Here is a 13,264-nt window from a genome sequence, read left to right as displayed (position 1 = left end):
GCTGGCTGGAGGCACCGTTCCAGGGTAGGTCTCGAGACCCTCACTCTCTGCTTGTCCGGGTACAGCAGCTGCCTCAGGCTGCCCCATCTAGAAGTCCCACCTCATAGTGAAAGCCTGCCTGTGGGATCCCTTTTTTTCTTAAAAAAAGTTTGCATTTTTAAAAGCCTCCATTTTAAAGCACCCTCTCCCTCACTTCCCCCCCCCCGAAGATGGCGTCGAAGTGAGGCGACTTCTTGCAAGCTGTGCCCAGCATATCTTCAAATTATATCTTTTACCCTTGTTCTATGCTCCTCAAACTTCATTCTAACTCTTTTAAACTTTCTAACAATGACTGTAACACTACATTCTGCACTCTCTCATTTCATTCTCTATAAACGGTATGCTCTGTCTGTATAGCGCGCAAGAAACAATACTTTTCACTGTATGCTCATACATGTGACAATAATAAATCAAATCAAAGCCTCTCTGGTTATTAATTGGCCACCGCAGGAAAATCACAACGAGTGACAATTTTCCACAGAGTTCAGGCTTCTGGCCTTCGTTGCGGCCTAACGGCGGGTTCAAGCCTGCAGTGAATAACCGGCCTGCGGTTTCAACTTTGTGTTTTCTCAAAAGCCAGAGGCCGGAATTCTGTGGCCGTTCACACCAGCGGGATTCTCTGATCCCACTGCAGTGAACACAGATTTGAAGCACCAAATTCTCATGTGCAGCAGCAGCGGGGCATGAATGGCTGGAGAATTCTTGCCGGACCCTCCTGAAATGTTCGGTTGCCACGATTTTACCTTTAACACGCGTGCCTCACTCAGACTCTAGATGAGAGTACAATCTGACTTTATAGTCATTTTTTAAAGGTGTCACCCCATAGCTTTACTTTCCGGCTGCTACTGTCATACTCAAGTCCCCTCAACAGCTGTGGTATCCAGGAATTTACAGCCTCCTCCACCCGGCAGGACCTGCCAAAGTAAACTGCAATTTAAATGACCCACTGCACCCGTCGGGGGAGACGCCATGGTGAGATGGTAAAATTCTGACAAGAGTACCTTCCAATGGAATTAGTCACAAAATCTCTCCCAAACTTACAGTAAAAGTCGCTTTTCCTAAATCAATGATGACACATTCTTTCTTTAAAAGCAGTGAATTAAGAAACAGTCTTGGACTGATTAACTAATATAATTCTCCATTTAGTAAGACCCCTTACTCTCCTTACCCAGAATTAGCAGTTGTGATTGATCGTATGTTTGAAGTTTGTTCTTTCATCTTTTAGAGTCATAGCATCCCTACAGTGCAGAAGGAGGCCATTCAGCCCATCAAGTCTGCAACACCACAATCCCACCCAGGCCCTATCCCCATAACCCCATGCATTTATCCTAGCTAGTCCCCCTGACATGAAGGGGCAATTTGGCATGGCCAATCCACCTAACCCGCATATCTTTGGGCTGTGGGAGGAAACCGGAGCACCCAGAGGAAACCCACGCAGACGCGGGGAGAACGTGCAAACTCCACACAGCCGGGAATCGAACCCGGGTCCCTGGCACTGTGAGGCAGCAGTGCCAACCACTGTGCCACCGTGCCACCCTAGAAATTTGATATAGTTCTTGGGGCTAAATGGCGAATCAGGATATTGAATTTGATTATCAGCCATGACAACAATGAATGGTAGATGATGTTCGAATTACCTACTCCTGCTTTCGATGCTTTGATGTAACTGGGACAAGAGGAAACAGTAGGGCTGGTCCCGGATTTGAACTCGGGACCTCAGTGGTCAAGGCCACTGTTAGTGATAATATGAATATATAATGATGATCAACTTTCTCCCTCTCCCTGGCAACGGTCGGGTCGGGTGGGTTTCTCCAGACCCGCTGCGAGCGAGAGCAGAAAATGTGATGTTCCAGCCAGAACTCCATTCACTCTTTGACAGCACCGAAAAATCCCAGCCACCAACAAGGACGGATGATTTTGGCTATTAAATCAGCCGGTTATATTGTTTGACTTTGGTTCCCATCCCAGCTTAACTGTGGCTGAACCCATCATTCGTGCCTTCTATTACCTCTACATTGAACTATTCCAATGCCCTTCTGACTGGTCTCCCACATTCCACTCTCATCCAAGACTCTGCTGCCTGGCTCATGATTCGCTCTATATCCCGTTCCCCTCTCACCCCTGTGCTCATTGACCTAGACTGGCTCCCTGTCAAACAACGTCTTAATTTTTGACATTCCCATCCTTGTTTCCAAATCGCTCCATGGCCTCACCCCTCCAGATCTCCGTAATCTCAAAGAACAAATGAGAACAAAGAATAGTACAGCACAGGAATAGGCCCTTCGGCTCTCCAAGCCTGTGCCGATCATGATGCCTGCCTAAACTAAAACCATATACACTTACGGAGTCCGTATCCTTCCATTCTCATGTTATTCATGTATTTGTTTAGATGCCCCTTAAATGCCACTATCGTACCTGCTCCCACCACCTCCCCAGGCAGTGCGTTCCAGACATTCAGCACCATCTCCTCCAGCTTCACAACCTTCTGAGATATCGGTGCTCCTCTAATTTGGGTCTCTTGTGCATTCCAATTTTAATTGCTCCACCACTAGTGATTGTGCCTTCAGTTAGATAGAATAGAATCCCTACAGTACCGAAGGAGGCCATTTAGCCCATCCAGTCTGCACTGACTCTCTGACTGAGCACCTTACCCCAGGCTCACCACCCCACCCTGTCCCTGTAGCCCCACACATTTACCACGGCTAATCCCTCTAACCCACACATCTTGAGACACTAAGGGATAATTTAGCACGGCCAATCCACCTAACCTGTACATCTTTGGACTGTGGGAGGAAACCGGAGCACCCGGAGGAAACCCACTCAGACACGGGGAGAACATGCAGACTCCACACAGTCACTCAAGGCCGGAATTGAACCCTTGCCCCTGGTACTTTGAGGCAGCAGTGCAAACCACTGTGCCAACATGCCACCCTAGTTGCCTACGACCAATCTCTATAATTTACTCTCTCTGCCTTTGAAACACTCCTTAAAATTTACCTTTTATCTCCTTATATGGTTTGGGTCAAACTTTTGTGCTCCTGCGAAGGACATTGATATATTTTATTACACTAAAAGGTGCTATGTAAATAAATGTCATTATTACCATTCAAATTAATCCATTGGTCCAATTGAAACAAATTCTTTGGCAATGTTCTTCTCCTTCCCTGGGGCAAACCTTCCTCTTTTCCTCAAGCAGAATTCTGCAGATGCTGGGGAAACCTGAAATAAAAGCAGAAAATGTTCAGCGGGTCTAGCAAGCATTTGTGGAGAAACAGAACGGACGACTTCAGATCAACGATGTTTGTCTGTCGGAATTGAAAAATATCAGCAATGTCACAGGTTTGGAGCAAGGACAGATGTAGGGGTGGAGTGAAGGGGCGGCACGGTGGCACAGTGGTTAGCACTGCTGCTTCACAGCTCCAGGGACCTGGGTTCGATTCCTGGCTTGGGTCACTGTCTGTGCGGAGTTTGCACATTCTCCTCGTGTCTGCGTGGGTTTCCTCCGGGTGCTCCGGTTTCCTCCCACAGTCCAAAGATGTGCGGGTTAGGTTGATTGGCCATGCTAAAAAAAACAATTGCCCCTTAGTGTCCTGGGATGCGTAGATTAGAGGGATTAGCGGGTAAAATATGTAGGGATATGGGGGTAGGGCCTGGATGGGATTGTGGTTGGTGCAGACTCGATGGGCCGAATGGCCTCTTTCTGTACTGTAGGGTTTCTATGAAATCTATTTCTATGAATGAAGAAAAGGAAAATGATGAGGTGAAAGCCAGGGGAGATTAAATGACAAAAGGGCGCAAAGCAAAGGGAGATGGTAATGGGACAAATAGAGAAACTATAGATGGACCCAGGAGAGGTGTTTGTGGGAGTAGCAAAATACAAGTAACATAGAATCCCTACAGTGCAGAAGGAGGCCATTCGGTCCATCGAGCCCACACCGACAACAATCTCACCCAAGCACTATCCCCGTAATCCCACATATTTACCCCGCTAATCCCTCTAACCTATGCACCATGGGACACTAAGGGTCAATTTAGCATAGCCATTGCACCTAACCCGCACATCTTTGGACTGTGGGAGGAAACCGCAGCACCCGGAGGAAACACACGGGGAGAACTTGCAAACTCCACACAAACAGTGACCCAAGCCGGGAATCGAACCCGGGCCCTGGGGCTGTGAGGCAGCAGTGGTAACCACTGTGCCACCGTGCTGCATCGCCAACAACTGGCATCCGAAAAGAAATGGGAGCAGAGGTTATGATCTGAAACTCAGGTCATCAATCTGAAATGGTCATTCTCTTCCTCTCTCCACAGATGCTGAGTATTTCCCAGGCTTTTCTGCTTTTATTTCCACTTCCCCAGTCTATTTATCTTGTAAATATTTAAGTATCAAAGTTATGTCATCACAGAATTGTTACGGTGTAGAAAGAGGCCATTTGGTCCATCCTGTCTGTACCGACTCTCCAAACAAGCATCATGACTTAGTGCCATTTTCCTGCGTTTCCCCGTACCCCTGCACATTGTTTCTATTCAAGTAATCATCTAATGCCCTCTTGATCGCCTCAGTGGAATCTGCCTCCATCACACTTCCAGGCAGTGCATTCCAGACCTGAACCACTGGCTGTGTAAAAATGTTTTTCCTCACATCACATTTGCTTCCTTTGCAAATCACTTTAAATATGTGCTCTCTCGTACCTGATCCTTTTACAAGCAGGAACAGTTTCTCCCCGTCTATTCTGTCCAGCCCCCTCATGATTTTGAATGTCCCCATCAAATCTCCTCTTAGCTTTCTTCTCTCCAAGAAGAACAGTCCCAACCTCTCCGACCTATCCTATAACTGAAGTGTCTCATCCTGGAACCATTCTTATAAACCTCTTCTGCACTCGTTCCAATGCCTTCACATCCTAAGACCATAAGACATAGGAGCGGAAGTAAGGCCATTCGGCCCATCGAGTCCACTCCACCATTCAATCATGGTTGATTTCAACTCCATTTACCCGCTCTCTCCCCATAGCCCTTAATTCCTATACCCATCCTTCCTATACCCAATACTCCAGCTGAGGTCTAGCTAGTGTCTTATATAAATTCAGCATAACCTCCTTGCTCTTGTATTCTATGCCCCTACTAATAAAGCCCAGATTCCTGCCACCTTCAAAGATTGATGCACATGTACATACAGATCCCTCTACTCCTGCACCCCTTTAAGAATTTTACCCCTTATTTTATATTGTCTCTCCATTTTCTTCCTACCAAAATGCATCACCTCACACTTTTCCGCATTGAACCTCATCTGCCACCTATCTGCCCACTCCACCAACTTGTCTATGTCCTTTTGAAGTTCTACACATCCCTCTTTGTAGTTTACAATACTCCAAACTTTTAAATTTTCCCAGCAAACCAAGATCGAGATCATTAATATATATCAGGAAAGGCAAATGTCCTTACACCAATATGGAATACTAAAGTACACACACTTTAACTCACTTGTCTGAAATTCCTCTGTCTGTTCTCTTAGCAAATACATTATTAACGCATTTAAGAGTTAATATCTCTATTCAAGCAGCAAAAACAAATTTCAGATAAATGCATTAAGTAACTTGTACCTGACAGTATAATCTTTGCTACTTCTTCAAATCAAACGTTTCTACCTTTATTTAAACTTTGTCTTTACTATCCCAATTACAATATCAGTCTTCTCATTCCGTACACATGCTTTTTTCAAATTCATTCATGGGACATGGGCGTCGCTGGCTGGGCCAGCATTTATTGCCCATCCCTTGTTGCCCTTGAAGGGCAGCTGCGAGTCAACCACATTGCTGTGGCTCTGGAGTCACATGTAGGCCTGACCAGGTAAGGATGGCAGATTTCCTTCCCTGAAGGACATTAGATGGGTTTTTGCGACAATCGACAATGGTTTCACGGTCATCCATAGATTCTTAATTCCAGATTTTTAAAAATTGAACTTGAATTCCACCATCTGCCGTGGTGGGATTCAAACCTGGGTCCCCCCAGAACATTGGCTGAGTTTCTGGATTAGTAGTCTAGCAATAATACCACTCGGCTATCACCTCCCCTATAACACTGATATTTGGTTCTAATTTTTCTTTTGTTTTTTAAAAAACATGTTCTATACTTTTCTTTGTTTCTCTTTATACGGTCTGAGTAAGGGCAGAGGGTTTTTTTTAAGTTTAGTTAGGGCATCATAATTGGCACCGGCTTGGAGGACCAAAGGGCCTGTTCCTGTGCTGTACTTTTCTTTGTTTAACATGTAATTTGTGGATACAATATTGATGTTACTAAAGGAACAGTTCTTTTCTCTCATTGCCTCACACTTTCTGTCCTCATCCCTTGCTCTAGTTTTAATCCTTTCTTCTCTCTTTTATTTATATTGTTCTTGTTCAGGTTTCTTAATCCATTTTACTTATTCTCAATATAAATAAGATGGATACTACCATCCGAACTTCTCCAAAACAAAGTTTAGTCTTGTCTGCTAAATGGTACAACAACAAATTTGTATACCATTGGATTAGTATGAGCCACCATCACATTAATACATAACTTGTATGTCTTAGGGACCTCCTTGAGCCAGTGAAGAAAATAAATACTGCTGACAGTTTGCATATTTGAGGCTAAAAAGTACTAATTTTCATTTATTGAGAAAGGTAAGAATATAAGGAAGCAAAACTCTACAGGCCAGTTAGCTTAACATCCATCATAGGGGTGGCATGGTAGCACAGTGGTTAGCACTGCTGCTTCACAGCTCCAGGGACCTGGGTTCGATTCCCAGCTTGGGTCACTGTCTGTGTGGAGTTTGCACATTCTCCTCGTGTCTGCGTGGGTTTCCTCCGGGTGCTCTGGTTTCCTCCCACAGTCCAAAGATGTGCGGGTTAGGTTGATTGGCCATGCTAAAATTGCCCCTTAGTGTCCTGGGACGCGTAGATTAGAGGGATTAGCAGGTAAAATATATGGGGGTAGGGCCTGGGTGGGATTGTGGTCGGTGCAGACTCAATGGGCCGAATGGCCTCTTTCTGTACTGTAGGGTTTCCATGATCATTGGGAAAATGTTAGAAGCTGCACTGCATCCCCTCTAATTCCACTACATCCATCCTGAAGCCCGGTGCCCAGAGCTGAACACAGTACTATTGGTACAGTCTGGGCAAGAGGTTTGCACAACTGAAGTATAACTTCCACCCCTTTGTATTACTGCCACCATGAGATGAAGCAGAATATTTCATTAGCCTTTTGAGGTTTGTTTTGCACCTGTGTGCATCAGGAACAAGTGGTTCTACACTTAATAGACCCCCTAAATTGCTCAACCAGTGTTCCTATAGCTTCTTGCCATTTGGAAAATATTCTCATCTATCTTTCTTAGGTCCAAAGCAGGTGCCCTCACACATTGAGCTACCTGCCGAGAGTGCAGGCTTCTTTCAGTGGGGTGTCACCACTGCGTGTGGGTGGACTATGTGGTATGCGCACAGGTCTGTGATGGAACTCAGACCCCTCCAAAAGCTGACACTAAAACAAATTATTTTACTGTGAAGATATTGAAAATTTGAATAATAATCAACAGATCGTAACTCTCAGGACACATCAGAGGCAGCAAACAGATTAATAGATACTGGCAGGAGATTTGAGGAAAAGCTTTGTCACTCAGACGGTGGTGGGAATGTGGAACTCACTGTCTGAAAGAGTGATAGAGGCAGGAACCCTCACAACAGTTAAGAAGCCTTTAGATGAGCACTTGAAACACCATAGTATCCAAGGCTACGGAGCAGGTGCTGAAAAATGGGATGAGGATAGGTGCTTGATGGCTAGCACAGACAGGAAGGGTCGAAGGGCCACTTTCTGTGCTGCAAAACTCCAATTCCTGGTGCCCATTTGAAATGGTTACAGCTCAAATGTGAAAACTACTCTCACTATTGGTAGCTGATTAAATCTCACATAGATAGTTTCTGACTCGCCGAAATGTATTCAAAATTGTAAAACGGCTGCTGAGAATAGCCCTATAACCTGCTGCTGGGGTCAGGGTTAAGTGGGGGGGACTAGCTCTGTCTGTGAGAGTGTGTGTCGCGACTCCCAACATCTCAGTACTTCCAAAGCACAAGCAGTCTGGAAGGTAGTTTCCTCCTTCCAACCTCGGGTCGCCATTACATTTACCGGAAAAGACATCACAGTATCTGACAGCCAACATCCAAGTGCTGGGCGCAGCAGAACAAGGAAGAGGGAGCAGCGCAACAAGAAAAGAGCCTCCCCCCCCCCCCAAAGAAAGGCACCAGAGTCTCTATTTGAGAGAAAAAGACCGGCTCATCGCGGAAGGGAAAACCCACTGTAGCCCAGTGCCCAGATACCCCTCCCTATCCTCCTTCACCGAACCCTCTGTTCCCCCCCCCCCCCCCCCAAATGTCACTGGGCACCTTGCCCCCTCTCCTCCCTCCAGGTGTTGGAACAGCTGGACCTACCTGAGCAGTTTCACGGCCAGCAGTTACATTCTCGTATCCAATCTCCCTTCACCCCACTCCCTCTTCCGCGTTACTGTCGACTTAGTTACACAACAGCTTTTGGAGCACCGCCCACTCGGGAAATACCCCCTCCAGCACCTCATCTGCCAAAACTTTTACTGTCCCAGCACCTGCTTTGTCTTCATGTCCAGCGGTTCTTTAGTTTTTGCCTGCTGCATATTTCCAATTTTCCATTTGCCAAAAAAAACAGAAATCTGGTTAACCGGCGTTTTAAAAGTGGCGATTTTAGAGGCAGGTTTGGAGTTGAAGGTTTGATTGATGATCCAGGATATGCTCGAAGGGCCTCTTTCAGCGAGCAGTTCCAGTAATAGGCGATGTTATCGCTGTGGATTAACGCAGTGTTGTTGGTGACCTCCTTTTCTCTTCAATACACCCTATCATTAAACAAAAATGCAAATATTAAACATTTAATATGCTGCACCGTTGCTGATTGGCTGGTATGCAAGCCTGCCTACTGGTTCAATAACAACTCAACTTGACATGAAATAAAACTCTCACTCAATTGTTTCAGTGAGAAGTCTCACAACACCAAGTTAAAGTCCAACAGGTTTATTTGGAATTACGAGCTTTCGGAGCGCTGCTCCTTCATCAGGTGACTGGAGGTTAGTTCACAAACACGGCATATATAGGCAAAGACACAATTGCAAGATAATTAAAGATTGGAATGTGAAGAATGGTTGGAATGCGAGTCTTTGCAGGTGACCAAGCCTTTACCTGTTGGACTTTAACCTGGTGTTATGAAACATCTTACTGTGCCCACCCCAGTCCAACGCCGGCATCTCCAACTCAATTGTCTGTCAGCAGCCTAGACATCATTCACATTTCATAAAATCCTTACAGTGCAGATAGAGCCTATTCGGCCCATTGACTCTCTGGCAGACCATCTTTCCCAGGCCCTATCCCCATAACCCCACATATTCAGCCCGCTAATTCTCCTAACCTACACATCTTAGGGCAATTTAGCATGCCCAATCTACCTAACCTGCACGTCTTTGAACTGTCCAAGGAAACCAGAGGAAACCCACACAGATACACGGTATCTGTGTGGCACGGTAGCACAGTGGTTAGCACTGCTGCTTCACAGCTCCAGGGACCTGGGTTTGATTCCCGTCTCGGGTCACTGTCTGTGTGGAGTTTGCACATTCTCCTCGTGTCTGCGTGGGTTTCCTCCGGGTGCTCCGGTTTCCTCCCACAGTCCAAAGATGTGCGGGTTAGGTTGATTGACCATGCTAAAATTGCCCCTTGGTGTCCTGAGATGCGTAGTTTAGAGGGATTAGCGGGTAAATGTGTAGGGATAAGGGAGTAGGGCCTGGGTGGGTTTGCGGTCGGTGCAGACTCGATGGGCCAGATGGCCTCTTTCTGCACTGTAGGGTTTCTATGATTCTATGATTCTATGATATGGTGAGAATGTGCAAACTTCACACAGGTGCTCAAGGCCGGAATTGAACCCAAGTCCCTGGCGCTGTGAGGCAGCAGTGCTAACCACTGTCCTGGTCTTGACTTTCTTTTGAAGACAACAGCCTCTGTTCCCTGAAGTCAGCTATATGAGCATTCAAACAAGATCCCTGTACAATGAACTTAGATGGACAAGTATGTCTTTGATTTTATTTTATTATTGTCACATGTATTAGTACACAGTGAAAAGTATTGTTTCTTGTGTGCTATACAGACAAAGCATACCGTTCATAGAGAAGGAAATGAGAGAGTGCAGAATGTAGTGTTACAGTCATCAGCCTAGACATCATTCACATTTCATAATGTGTAGAGAAAGATCAACTTAATGCGAGGTAGGTCCATTCAAAAGTCTGATGGCAGCAGGGAAGAAGCTGATCTTTAGTCAGTTATTACGTGACTTCAGACTTTTGTATGTTTTACCCGATGGAAGAAGGTGGAAGAGAGAATGTCCAGGGTACGTGGGGTCCTTAATTATGCTGGCTGCTTTTCCGAGGCAGCAGGAAGTGTAGACAGAGTCAGTGGATGGGAGGCTGGATTGCGTGATGGACTGGGCTACATTCACGACCCTTTGTAGTTTCTTGCGGTCTTGGGCAGAGCAGTAGCCATACCAAGCTGTGATACAACCTGATAAGGAAACCAAGACTGTACACAATAATCCAGGGTGTGTGGTCTCACCAAGGTTCTATACAATTGCAGCAAGACATCTTTACTCCTGTACTCAAATCCCCTTGTGGTAAAGACAAGCCTCCCATTTGCCTTCGTTAATGATTGTTGCTAACTTTCAGTGACTCGTGAATGAGGACACCCAGGTTCCTTTGGACACCAACCTTTCCCAACCTCTCACCATTTAAAAAACATTCTGTATTTCTGTTATATTGAGATATCGAGCAGGCATTTGAAAATGTCCCCCATGAGAGACACTTAGCTGAAGTTGAAGCTCGTGGAATTGATGGCATATTATTGGCCTGGTTACGAGAGAGACTAAATAGAAGGAGGCAGTAGAAATAAAGGGACAGGTAATCTAATTGGTACGATGGGACTATTGGTGTCTTGCTAGGAACTGAGTTTGCACGTTCTCCCTGTGTCTACGTGGGTTTCCTCCAGATGCTCCAGTTTCCTCCCACAGTCCAAAGATGTGTAAGTTAGATGGATTGGCCATGCTAAATTGTCCCTCAGTGTCCAAAGATGTGTAGGTTAGGTGTATTAGCCATGGTAAATGCACAGGTTTACAGGGATAGGGTGGGGGCATGCGCCTGGATGAGATGCTCTTTTGGAGAGTTGGTGCAGACTCAATGGGCCGAATGGCCTCTCTTTGCACGATAGGGATTCTATGGTTCTATGTATTAGGACCTTAACTATTCACATATTTATTAGCAACTTAGATGGTGAGATAGGAATTGTATGTATGCCATTTTGCCAACAACAAAGACACATGGCACTGTGAGCAATGGAGTTGGAAGCATAAAATTACAAAGTGATATTGATACGTTAGGTCATAACTTCTGAGCTCCAGGGCACCATAATGGGGAAGGGATAACCCAAAGATGCGCTGGAGAATCCTCTTCACAGTTTCCTAGGTAAGGTGCTGCATGGCATTTGGTCAGAAGGGCAAACTTCCACTGGGCAATTGCCCTGTACGGGGAACAATCCAAAAATGTGACTTAAATCACAAACTTCGGTTGGTTCCGACCGGGTTTTACCAGTAGTTACCCAGTAAAGGTTAGAAGAATGAAAATCACTTCTAACTTCTGGGTAACTATTGTACAGACCCACAGGACTCCCCACACACATGCCTCACTACTTTGCCCCTCCATAGGGCTCCCCAACACACTGATCCCCCACACTGATCACCCCAACCCCTGAATAACCCCCGCCCCAAAGAACTCCCCGACCCACCAACCCTCCAGAGGTCTCCCTCCACTCCCTGATAGTCCCCATTGGACTATAACACCCCTGACAGGAACTCCCTAACCCACAGGATTACTCCACCCCTATTGCACCCTGTCAAGGCTTAACTCTCACCCACTCTACCACCCCTATCCCCCCCCCCTCCCCAAGCCAGGCCAGACACCCCCTACCCACAAGTCCAACCTGACTCACCCGACACCCCCTCACCCCGCCCTCACGAGGCCAGTCCTGACCTAACCTGACACCCCTCCCCCATACTCGAGACCTAAGCTAACCTGACAGCCCCACCCCCTATGGGGGACAACACTCAAACACAACACCCCATCACCTCGAGGCCCAATACCTTCTCTGCTCCCAAGGCCCGACTCTCCCAGCCAGAGGCCCACCCCCCGAATCCCAAGACAACCCAACAAATCCCTGCTCTCCCAAGTCCTGACATCCCGACCAGTCACCTCCAACCCCCAAGCTCAAAGACTCACCCCGAGACACAACCCCTCCCACCAATGCCTGACATCCTCCTTCAAAGGCCCAACACCCATACCAAGCTCCGACCTCTGCCATGACACCCCCGCACACCCTCCTCCCCACCCAAATCCTACCTACTTACCTTAGACACCAACCATCTCCCTGTCCTGTCAAGGATACTTAACCTTCAATGAACCTTTCAGGTCTGGTTTACAGCAGCTTGTGCTGAATCCTTCTCTTTGACGGAGCTGCCTTTCGGTGCCAGGCCATGTGGACGAACCACACTATTCGGATTTTGCCTGTTCTAAGTCAGAAGGTCGGCCAAGACACAATAGAATAAAAAAATTAAGGTAAAAATTAGAAGCAGAGTGGTAATGTGATTCTAATTGCCACTCTGAGGAGGTTCAGACCCATTAAGTAAATGAACAAATGGATTTCAAGGTAATCATAGAAACATAGACACCCTACAGTACAGAAAGAGGCCATTCGGCCCATCGAGTCTGCACCGACCACAATCCCACCCAGGCCCTACCCCCATATCCCTACATATTTCCCACTAATCCCTCTAACCTACACATCTCAGGACACTAAGGGGCAATTTTAGCATGGCCAATCAACCTAACCTGCACATCTTTGGACTGTGAGAGGAAACCGGAGCACCCGGAGGAAACCCACGCAGACACGAGGAGAATGCGCAAGCTCCACACAGACAGTGACCCAAGCCGGGAATCGAACCCAGGTCTCTGGAGCTGTGAAGCAGCAGTGCTAACCATTGCGCTACCGTGCCGCCTGTAAGCAAATGTGACGTCATTCACTTTGGAATTAAAAAGGAGAGAACAGGATACTTTCCAAATGTGAAAAGCTAGAAACAGTGAAGGCCC

The 13,264-nt window shown here is 46.5% G+C and overlaps 1 protein-coding gene across 1 annotated transcript in view; it reads right to left on the bottom strand.

The window, feature by feature from the left end:
• The window catches only part of ripk1l (receptor (TNFRSF)-interacting serine-threonine kinase 1, like), a 48,276-nt gene extending 39,643 nt beyond the window's left edge, over window positions 1-8,633 (bottom strand). Inside the window, exons 1-2 of the mRNA XM_078198955.1 lie at window positions 8,496-8,633; window positions 3,143-3,258 (exon numbers count right to left, since the gene is read on the bottom strand). The gene's annotated coding sequence lies outside the window, so the exon portion shown is untranslated. The remainder of the gene's footprint in view (window positions 1-3,142; window positions 3,259-8,495) is intronic.
• Window positions 8,634-13,264: the final 4,631 nt, after the last annotated feature.

This window comes from Mustelus asterias, chromosome 2 (genome assembly GCF_964213995.1).
Source record: "Mustelus asterias chromosome 2, sMusAst1.hap1.1, whole genome shotgun sequence".
Taxonomy (NCBI): domain Eukaryota; kingdom Metazoa; phylum Chordata; class Chondrichthyes; order Carcharhiniformes; family Triakidae; genus Mustelus; species Mustelus asterias.
This window is presented reverse-complemented; position numbering and strand designations above follow the sequence as displayed.